General features: G+C 34.6%; 2 pseudogenes; one reads left to right on the top strand and one right to left on the bottom strand.

The window, feature by feature from the left end:
• The first annotated feature begins 788 nt into the window (after positions 1-788).
• Positions 789-11,605, top strand: LOC133198066 (inverted formin-2-like; annotated as a pseudogene).
• Positions 8,693-10,826, bottom strand: LOC133198601 (putative nuclease HARBI1; annotated as a pseudogene).
• Positions 11,606-11,949: the final 344 nt, after the last annotated feature.

Here is an 11,949-nt window from a genome sequence, read left to right as displayed (position 1 = left end):
TCATGAACCGTTTCACAGAGACCACACCTTGAGATTCCAATTCAGATTGGATTTCCTGCTCAGGAATGTCATCAAGGTCACGGTTTCTGTCAAACAGAGCACCTTTACTCTGGTTTAGTCCACTATGGACTTTACCGATTACTGGGATATCTGCGAGAGACTTCAGTGCTAACAATGATGTGGATTGTTGCTTTTTTGTTACTTCAATAAGAAGAGCTCCAGATTTTAATTTTTTAACAGATCTTGGTGTTCCAATTTTTCCCTGTATACCTTTCTGAATGAGAAAAAGGCGACACCTTCGTGAGGGGTTTTGTTTGTTTTTCTGATAGCTTTGCTTCAAGTGTGATGAAGCGGGGCCAGTATTCCGTTACAGAGGTAATCTGCCCATCATTTAAAGTGATGTCCAAACCTGCTGGGTAACAACGTTTTTTGGAAAGAGCCATGATTAGATGAAAAAAGTTTCGGAATCCTTGCTCCCCGCCCGCCTCGGTCGCCAACAAGTGCGATGTCAAGTCAAACGGATATCCAGTAAGAATAACACCCAGAGGATACAAAGAAACTATACTCAGACATGATATGCCTGATTGACCCTGAGCCACCCGCTTGATATATATATATATATATATATATATCAACATGGAAACGTCGGCGTATTGGAAATTGCAAAATAGACAGGTTGTAATAAAAATTGTATATACATCAATACTAAGGCATGTAGATAAAATCAGCTCGGCGTGTCTAGCCGATTGATCAAGTCGGGCCAAACTTGACCTCCCGTCTAGATGAATATGGGGCCAAAGTGGAGTGTTGGTCATGTCAGGTGTGTTACATCCAGCACCTGCAGACCTCAGCCACCAGGATCCTCTTCTCCACCAACACGGGTCGCAACCCACGGCCAACAGGTTGCCCCATTTAGTCGCCTTTTACGACATGCAAGGAGGTGCCTGGGACCTATTCTTGTCACCCCAGGTCCCCACGGGGGTAGGAATATATATAGAAAAAGATCTTTAAAAATCTTCTTCTCAAGAACAACAAAGCCACAATTAGTCATATTGATATGAAATCATCCTCAGGTAGTGTAGATGCAAGTTTGTTCAAATCATGAACACCCCCTCATCTCCCAGGGTAGGGTGTCTGACATCTTTAAAATTCCGTTTTCAAGAACAATAAAACCATGATTAGTTATATGAATATAGAAGCATCCTCAGTAAGTTTAGATTCAACTTCATCGGCTGAAGAGATAAACCAACCGACCAACAATATACTACTAATAGAGACATCAACTTTGAAGTAATCTACAGACCCTGAAATGTGCTACTACACGGTTTGCACGAAACGCTGCACGGTTTACACGAAACGCTTTGCACGAAAGGCAAAAAAAAAAAAAACAATATTATGCCCACCACCTTTTAAAATCCTTCATTTCAAACCACGTCTAGACCAAAAAAAAAAAAATCAATAATTTATGTAATCAATAATCGCGGCTCTTAACAATACATTCATTATATATGTATACATGTCCAATGTCCTAAAAACTATATATGTATACATGTCCAATGTCCTAAAAACTAAAAAAAATTGCTCTAGAATTGCGTGATTAATAAAACAACTTATGATTATTAAGGATTTATTTTATTTACGAATGCACTGGCAAATTAATTCACTGTTTACAGACAATCGGATGAATTTAAGAAATAAAATCCACGGGTATTTCTTTATACCCATTAAATACTAATAAAACCGTTTAATTTCACAAATTAAAAATCAATCGTTTTGTCGGTTGTCATCTTATCTATGATTGACAAGAGATACTTGCAGAACACCTTGATCACAGTCGTAAGAAAAATGTTGAAAGTGTAAAGAAGATTACAATATTTTTAGGGGTGCATCGGGCGCACCCCGAAAAAAGCAATAGATTATTTTAAAAATGAAAATCATCAATAGAAGACTTGTTTACAACAAAAACTCAGTATTTTTATTTGATTACCCCCCCCCCCTCTCCCGGAAGTATTTAACCCTGTATTTGTCGATGCATGTGAATTATATAATTCATTTATATGACTATTATTAATCAACCAATTTTGTGCATAATAAAGACTATAAATGACTCATCGTTCCAAAATAATTTGTATCACAATCTTGTAATGCAAGAAAATTATGTTCGTTTATAAAGAAAATTAATTAACTGTGCTCCCCGGCCTAGAATTCCAATACTTCACATTTATAGCAACACACTAAATTTTGCATTTTATTTTTCACGCCTGCCATATTTATCTATTATTTTGTATTAATCACCGATATGTTCTTGTAATCCCACATCCCATAATTGTAGAATGGTGAAGAGATTCAAATAAATGAATGAAAAGGACAAGACCGGATTTCTAATGAATTTTCTTTTAAAAAATGTTCAGTATTGCTCCCTTTAAAAATGAATTGAATCAAATGCCTTAAAATTTGTTTGTATATAATTAATTACTTTTAACACATTTTCTGTCCATCTTTATTGAAATAAAAAAAGAGAAAGAAAATCAAACAAATATGTAATACATTACCGAGTAATTTTATTTTGTTGTTTTCGTATTTTTTCACTCTTAAAATACCACCGGTATGATATATCCGAATAATATTAGTTACAAACAACACAGAATGACATGTTCATCCATCAATAGCCATCTTTAAAATAAAAAGACTTCCGAATGAATCCTACACGTTTCTCAAACGATTCTTGCACGAAAATTACACGTTTCTCACACGCTTCTCGCACGCACGCTATACGGTTTGCACGAAACGCTTTGGAGCTTGCACGAAACGCTGCACGGTTTACACGAAACGAAAAGCGCACGAAAGTCACACGCTTTTTTGGGGTATTAGCACGTTTCAGGGTCTGTATATATTTCCACTGTTTTAAATTTCATATACTAGTAATGGACTTTTGCGAGAAGCGCTGACTTTTACAATCGACGACTTACTTTTACACTAGGGAAATATACGGAAGCTCTTTTATATATAAATATTAAGCTTAAGAGTTAATTAAATGATAATAATGTGCCATTTCAAAGCACATATTACCTTGTCTAGGAAAAAAACGGCATCCACCCTACCCTCAACCCCCTCCCACCGAGTGGACCTGGTCGAGGGACCTCATTTTACCATGTTGACCTGATGAAGAGTGATTGTTTTATTATACAGATATAAAAAGAAAAAAAAAAGAAATATATTCTGCACTGATTTTATTTTGTAACAAGCATTTAAACACAAACAAATAACAGTTTTAATTTTATGCAGGCAAATTGTCTTAGCATTAGGCTATATGAGCTTCGAAGAAATTTGAATTCAAATTAAAGAAATTGCTTTTTTTCAAGCTTTGTCATTCAGATGACAGTGGATATTAACCTGATTGACATGAGAAAATAATGGCCCACAGGAAGGAATGCATGACACACTGCGAGCAGAAAGACCAGAGTTATCTGGAATAGCACAATTTTCCTTCGTTGACTCAGGAAACTCATTAAAAATTTCAGATACTAACTGAACATTATTCAGCTGCTGAACTTCATAATTTGAAATATTAGAAAGATCAAAATTCAAAATATGAGCACTTTCTTGAGATTCATGGGCCGCTGTATTGACAACACTCTGTAAAACACTGCACATTTCATGCTTCTTCTCAGCAGACACATTTCTAGAATAACTTTTGATAGAGGTTTCATTTTTGTGGCCACTTATGGACATTATATGACGAGATTCAACGCCTTTCTGATCCAACGTTGTGATGCATGGTGGCACGAATAGAGTGAGTTGTATAGGTTTGTGACAGTTGTGCTTTTAGTGACATAGTTTTCATGAAACTCCCCAGGGTATTATGCCCAGCTGGAACATTATCATACCACAAGCTATCATGGTCTTTAAACTTTCTTTTTCGTCTCTGCCAAAAGCAGTCGCAGCTTGGATTAAGTTTAGACAGGTATTTCTCCAAGCTTTAAACTGGGCATTTTGACATTCCTGTTAAATAAAATCAAAAATACGGAAATTGTCTAATTCTTCACAATTTCTAGGAATATTTAAGATTTCTATTTTTTATTAAGTAAAACACTTAAGTTTGATTACCATAAAATATTATATACCTGGCATTTCATATATTCTGCCACTATAAGAATCATCATCACCAACATCTGCTCCCCTGTGATTTTTAGTCTCATACTTTGAAATGTTTATGTTAAACCTCCTGCCATGGGAATCAGTTTTTTTAAAGTGAAGTCCGTTTTCTTCATACATCTTAGGTTCTCACGCCCTCTCCGACACGTGTAAAACATGATGTCCAGAAACACTTTATACTGCAATCCCTGGGGTTCAGTTATGTTAACGGTTCCCGATGTGTAAAGCTTTTCAAAATCTGCAGCACTTATCACCTCTTTATGCTGTACCGTTCCCTTTCCCGATCTCTTTATCTCGGTCAACACAGCTTTAAACATTTCGTTCGCCAAACGAAATTCAGCATCATTTACAATATCAAACTTTCTATGTGTCAAAAAATGTCTTTGTACACCAAATCTTATACTTGTCATCGACGTTCTTGAATACAGATCCCCAGTCTTCTTCCTTATTTCGGCATAAAAACTTGTGATAAATGCAGCAAATTCATCTTTGGATTTTTCCAACTCATTAGTTTTCACTCCTTTTGCTTCACAATAATCTGGGAGAATTTTCAACGCCGCAAAAATAGTTTTTAGTATTAGCACTGTCTCTATTTTCTAAAATTTTCTGCAAATCTAGTGACGATAAATTTTGAAACCTGGTCTCGGTCATCTTGTAGTTGTAACACAAAGGGCGCACTTGTTTCATTAGCCGGGCCAAGCCGGTTGGTACTTCCGGAGGAGGCTAAGTTACTTGTGTCAAATTTTTTTAAGCCGCCGGGCGATCAGAAAGTAGCCCGGGTTGCCCGAAAAATTTCGAGCGGCTACATGGAAAACAACATGGCGGAAAACTAAGGTAAAAAATTTCTTGCACGTAAAATATCTATTTTATATTTAATGAATTGGTTTAATTTTATTATCATTCACTTTTGAGGTAATTGATAAACTTTTCTGGCATTTTTGTGGAAGTTACAGCTCAGTCTGTGTATATGTGAACAAATAATAGGAAAATCGACTTTCTTAATTGTAAAGAAAACTCGATGTGCAGTTTACTAAATATTTTATTGCATATTATAAATAATTTGCGACTTTACATTTTGATAGATGGATATTGAAACACGTTTGGACCGCTGGACTTGTTATATTTGTCACAATAGAGCTCCAGTCCATTCTTTAGCTTCATTAGAAGCGCAAGAAAAATCAAAAGAAACGGAAATTTATATAGACGGAGATTATAGGTGAAAATAAAATTTATAAATAATGAAAAAAAGTAATACAATGATTATGTAAATTAGATACAAAGTTCAAATACTTAAAGTCAACAATTTACCCTACCTATGACGGTGCAAATGTTTATCATAAATAGCTCCTATTATTTGAGTTTCAGGGTCTATCTGCGTTGCCCAGCGTGCGATTCGTGTTTTCATGCTAGTTGTGCTGCATACGAAATAGAACTTTTCCTAATCAGAGAACTCACCGGGACACTGTGTGAAAGGTGTGCGTGTGCAAAAAAACAAGGTATTTTAAAGTATTGAACAGCAAATATTAATTTACTATTCACTTCGATTCAGTAGAATAAACATTTCTTTTGAGGCAATATAAAATTTGAAAAATATAAGTACATTTATTTTGTTCTAAAAATAAATAATTACTATCACAATTTAAGGATTGTCAATTTATCTTAAATGGTTCTCAATGCTAATTTAGTTTGTTTAATAGCCGTACGTGGTATCAGAGACAAATACAAACTATACGTGTTATTTTAGATGTGACAAGAAATGGTGTAACGACTAAGATTCTATGTACTCAAGAAGTTGCCAACATGCTGATGTCCAAGGAAATTGGTAAATGTAATGTGGAAGTAATGTTTCTTTCACATCTTTGTAATAATACCAAGAATACATGCAAGCTGATGTAGCTATTAATATCCATCTTCAGAATCTTGTTTATATTTATTTTAACAGTAGGACTAATTTTGAGAATCAAAAATGCAACATATATTATTAAATGTATATATCTATTACTTATGACATCTTAAATTTTGATTTTAAATAACATCTAACTGGATGCATGTTCATATAAATTTGCAGTTAAGGAATAAATGAAATACTAAATGAAGTCACCTAGATGGTGAATAATCTTAAATTTTCCATCTAATCTGCCTGTTAGTAGTTATCTTTATGGGGCTGTATAGATGTTCCTCTTTGACAGATTCAGAGGTAAAAGAAATGATCGTAAATCAACTTCTATCTACATCCACACTGCCATCTGCAGGAGAGACACCTCCATTGCCAGGTCCTTCAGTACCACCACCACGCAGTTCTTCAACACCACCACCGTGCAGTTCTTCAGCACCACCATTGCTAGGTCCTTCAGCACCACCATTACCAGGTCCTTCAGCACCACCACCACGCAGTTCTTCAGCACCTCCATTGCCAGGTCCTTCAGCACCACCATTTCCAGGTCCTTCAGCACCACCATTGCCAGGTCCTGCAGTACCACCATTGCCAGGTCCTTCATCAGTGCAGGATGAGGATACAAGTATGTGCAATCATATTCATGTATAAAGAAAAAAAAATGCAGTTTTATATATAATTATATTTATATATAAATGCATGTTAGATTTCTATGATGGGCATTGCCACACCTTCATTAACTTAATTTCATGTCCCAGATATACTTTGCAATGAAGATCATGTTATTTTATAGGGCTGCTGTCTGACACCCATAAATCTTCTATGTAAAGTGTCAGTTGGACTACATCTTTGGTTGATTTAATGATAAAAGACTATGACTTATCAAATGTTTTCAAGTGCATTCTGAGACATTTTCTTTAACATTTTTAGATGGAAAGTGGGATGTGCAAAGCATAAAGCTATTGAAGAAGGTGTATCATGATATAGAAAGTCAAAGCTCCTCCAAACCTCTGAAGAATAAATGGCAGAAGGTGGCTAAGGAAGTTAATAAAGAAGGAGGCTACAACTTTTCAGCAGAAAAACGCAGACTGAAAATAAAGGGCTCAAATCGGAATATGAACGTCATTAGAAAAAAAAACAACACTTCTGGTGAATCACCAGCTTCTGATGAAGATGAGGATGATTTTGAAAAAAATACCGGATATGAAACCTAAAGCAGTGCTAGAATCAGGAACCTCAAAAAAAAAAAAACACCTGCTGATGATTCCTCATCTGAAGAAACAGAGCCTGTACCAGGTATATTTCCATGTATTTTATATCACATTTTGTATAAAAACATCATGTAGTTCTCCCATACTCATGTGAAATATTGAACAGGTAAAATTGCCCCATATCTATCAAGTACTAAAAAAATTAAATTTAATTATCCATTTCCATTCAGTGAAAAAGAAAGTCCACCCTAGAAGGTCTGCAGAGATTTTGCAAGTCATGTAAGAAGACCTGATGGAAAAACGAGAAGAAAAGGCAGAACAACGACATCAGGAAAAACTTGCCACAGCCAACTCTCTCATAGAAGTTTTGAAAGAGTTGGCAAAGAAATAATTTTAGTTACAGAGGTTTACGTAAGTTAATTTACTACAGACAGTAGAAAACTTTATACTTTCTTGCCTTATTGTTATAATAAGTTAAGTCTTATAATAATGTGTCCCAGATCAAGTTTTGGAAGAATTTTTTTTACTCCATTTCTTATTAAGGTCTTCCATTCCTGTAATATTGATAGATCATGAGAGGCATATATGCAGAATAGCCTGAAGTGAGTCAGCAGTCATTCTGGTCATCACTGAAAGTGATCAAAGGAAATGAAAATTTCTTCTTTTTTTTTCTTGTGAATTTAAATCTTGCGAATTTATTTGGCAAATTTTTTTTTTTTTTCAAAACTTTAAATACATGTATCTTTAACTTTTTTAGTTTTCAACCAATCAGAATGAAATTTAGAATATTTATAATTTATAAAATTTAGAATATAGATAAGTAAAAAGGATTCCTGCACTATGGTAATATCAACAATAAAAAATGCAACCAAGAACATGCATGCACGTGCTGAATTTGATAGGCTGTATTCCTTTTTTCAGTGAAATTATTTAAAATTTAACTCTTTAGTATATATTGTGATTCATAAACAGAATATTATTAATGAGAAATCAATATATATGAGCAATGTTCATGCATCTTTTCAATAAAGGTGGATTTTACACTTAATAGTTAACTTGGAAAGCAGACTGCATTTGTAATAATTTTTAGTGATAGCGATCAAAGATGACTGCAGCCCCAATCATGAGTCATTAGTTTGATCCATAGTTCTTTTTAAGATCTATTTTGTACTTTTTACCTAGTTTGAGGCAGTTGCATACATTTACATTATTCCTACAAAGTTTATATCAGGACGATATGAAATTGGTTATTTTTGTTTATTTTGATGATTATTTTTTTTATGTTGATAATCTTTTTTTATGTTGATAACTTTGTTCATGTTGATGAAAAACAATAAATAATAAACACATGTTTATTGCTATTCTTTTTGCTCAAAGTTTTGAGAAAATAGGCACAAAGAGCTTTTGAGGTTTGTATACATGTAAATAAGAGATGTACATTATAAAAGTAGTATAAAACATGATCTTGTTCACAAGGTCCGTGATCTAAACTTACATTCTGTTTGTAATTTGTATTCTTTTCAGTGCTCCCTGGGCATCATTCTGAAGCCAGGGATACACATTTACATGTCCTTGAAAATTTTCATCATCAGAATCCTCATTGATAATGTCATCCAACCTGTCATTTTGTAAAATGCATATATATTGTGAGGTATGCAAGTACAAACTACAGTTTGACACATATCCATTTCACTTTTAAGGTTGAGATACTTGAGTCTTCTAAATCCTCTTTAAAGTAATGCAAATGAACGCTCAATAACTTGTCTTTTGGAGGACAGCTGCAAGTTGTAACGACGTTGTTGGTGGTTCAAATGGCCATTATCGCGGTAAGGCGTAAGAAGCCACTGCTTGAGGGGATATGCTGCATCTTCTAAAATATGGTAGCGTCCATGTGCACATTTTTCGAATCCAGCTTCCCAGAGAGTAGAGTTTTTAAGTACTTTAGCATCATGTACCCTCCCGGGCCAGCCAACATTAATATCTGTAAACTGTAAATCATTTTTACAAACTGCCTGAAGTATTATCGAATGAAACTTCTTTCTATTATAATATGAATTGGCATTCTGTATTGGTGCTTCAGTTGGTATATGGCAACCATCAATGGCTCCAATCACACCTGGAAAATTATAAGCCCCCATTTCACCAAAGTCTCTTGCAATGTTGGGAAAATCTGCTACATCTGGCCATTTTATACATTTCAATCACAGGCCTTACAACCTGCTTTTTGCTCTTAAGAAAACAATGCTCACTTACACCAAAGCGGTCACTTAGTTCACAAATAGTTTCTTGAGATGCCAGGTACCTTAAAGTCATTAGAATTTTTTTCTCTAATGGAACAAAGGGTCTTCCACCAGAAACAATACGTGTACTTAATGTTGGATGAAGAGCAAGATTTCTACATAAAAGTTCAAGAGTTTCTCTGTTTATCTTAAAAAAGCGTTTAAAAGAGTCTGGCAGGTATTTTTTGATTGTTGTCTCGTAGTATCTCTTCGACTTTATTCGGTCATCTCTTGCACTGAAAAAATTAAAGTATCAAATAATAGAATAAATTTATAAAAAAAAAAAATCACAGAAGAAAATGGCAAGAATATACCTGGTTAAAATTCTAGAACATTTATTATCCCTTTACTCAAGCAGTTTTGAGAAATGTGAACTTCAATTTAATAGTTACTTGATATTATTTACACTATTACAATTATTGTCTACATATGTCGACCCATGGCTCAGTTATCCTTGACACAAGGTCTACAGGGTCAATGTCCAGTAGAACTAATTTTAGATAAACATCTACAGATAGATGAATTTTGCTTAATAAAGGTCTGTGTTTACAAGCATTTTCTTAATAAAATGGCAAAGATGAACTGGAATGTCCCTCCCCCCTCCACCAAATAATTTGGTCAATATATATACAATTTGAAATTCAGTTTACCCCCTCCATATCCAATGCAGTCAGACCCCTTTATACAAGTCCTGAAGCAATCAGATTGAGGAGGGGGAGGGCAGCGACAAAAAAAGGTTAACAGACATTACATGGCCGTAGGAACCGTGGGGGCACGGGGGGACCGTGCCCCCCCCAATAATTTTGCCGATAAATAGATAGATACATGTACTAAATGCTTGTGCCCCCTCAATAAAAACGTCTGATCCCCCCCTTTTTTTGCTTGTCAAGGAATTGTTGGTAGTTGATGATCTTTTTTTGCTTGTCAGGAAATTTTTGGTAGTGCCCCCTCATCTGTCAACTTTTGTATGGCTGTGCCCCCCTCCCTCCCCCCCCCCCCAACTGAATTTGCTTCATACGGACCTGCATTAAATTTATTATTGAGAGGAAACTGTGAATAAGTCTTCTAAAACCACATGCAAATTGGTTTTTACCAGACATATATACTAGCTTAAAAAGTAAAAAGTACATTGCATTAATATAGCGTACATTATACTTCCTCCTGAAAAGGCAAAAATATCTTCTAAATCGTCGTCGTCCTCATCACTTGCGAGAAAATCATTTATCATGTTTATCGCAGCAACACTTCCCACAACAATGGCAGCCATTTTCCGGCTGAAAATTCCACTTGTTTCAGTAGACTAACCGGATCAGCATTGTCATGTGATAAAAGTGAGCCGGCTTGTCGCCCGGATGTCTGAAACAGGTGCGCCCAAAGTAAAGGGTTTATGAGGAGAGTAGCGTATTAGAGACCCTTGGCTAGCGAATATGGATTACTCTCTGAATTAATTTTTGATTTGTTTCTTGTTTGCTACACTTTAATACAGTAATGGACTTAAACATTGTTTTCAGAACTATTTTTAAAAATTCAGCTATTGGCTTATACAAAAAATATTATAAATAGAATATTTATCACATATCACATCCGTACATTACGTTCAATGAACCCATTTTAAATCTTCAAAATTTATTTAATTTCTATGTTTACAAGTTTAAGATGACAGGAGAAAAAACTAAACTGGAAAAAAAAAATATAATCAATATGTTGACATATTGTAGAGGACCCTGGTGACGGAGTTGGTATTAAACCGCATATTAGGAAAAGTATCAACAACAGAAAAATTATAAACGTAAAGATATCGTATTTTATATGTAATAACGTCACGCTACGTTATCTCCAACGTGTAGCATATTAGGGCATGTTGAGACGAAAAACAAAATATTTTTAGCCGTATTCAATATGGTATGTCATATTAATCCTTTGGCAAAGACCTTCATAAATACGAATGACATGTAAAAATGAGCATACTGACGCACATGTCGGAGGTATCGATGGAATAGCGCATAAAGGAAAAAGTACTTACTGATTTCACACAAAATATGATTGATACAATAGATCACGTGTAATTGTTATTTATTTTTGACGCATTCTTGAACTGCACAGTAATGTGTAGATTTATGACATTGTTCATTAGTTCAGTGCTGATCAATGTTCTATGCATTTCATTAATGTTTTATTTACATATTGATATATTGATTAAGGGGGTCTTGACACAGATTTGAAGTTAATATTTTCTCAGATTTCTGTTTAATATTATGACTTATATGTTGCTATAGCGTTTCACATGGAAACATCAAAAAAGCTTGTTCAGAAACTTATTTTATCTGGAAATTATTGAAACTACGAATTTCAGTACACATTTGATTGACACATCCTTGCACTTTCACAAAGTAAACTTTATCCTTAATAC

Source organism: Saccostrea echinata, unplaced genomic scaffold (genome assembly GCF_033153115.1).
Source record: "Saccostrea echinata isolate AGI-Se365-2 ecotype Australia unplaced genomic scaffold, CSIRO_AGI_Sech_v1 ptg000033l, whole genome shotgun sequence".
NCBI lineage: Eukaryota > Metazoa > Mollusca > Bivalvia > Ostreida > Ostreidae > Saccostrea > Saccostrea echinata.
This window is presented reverse-complemented; position numbering and strand designations above follow the sequence as displayed.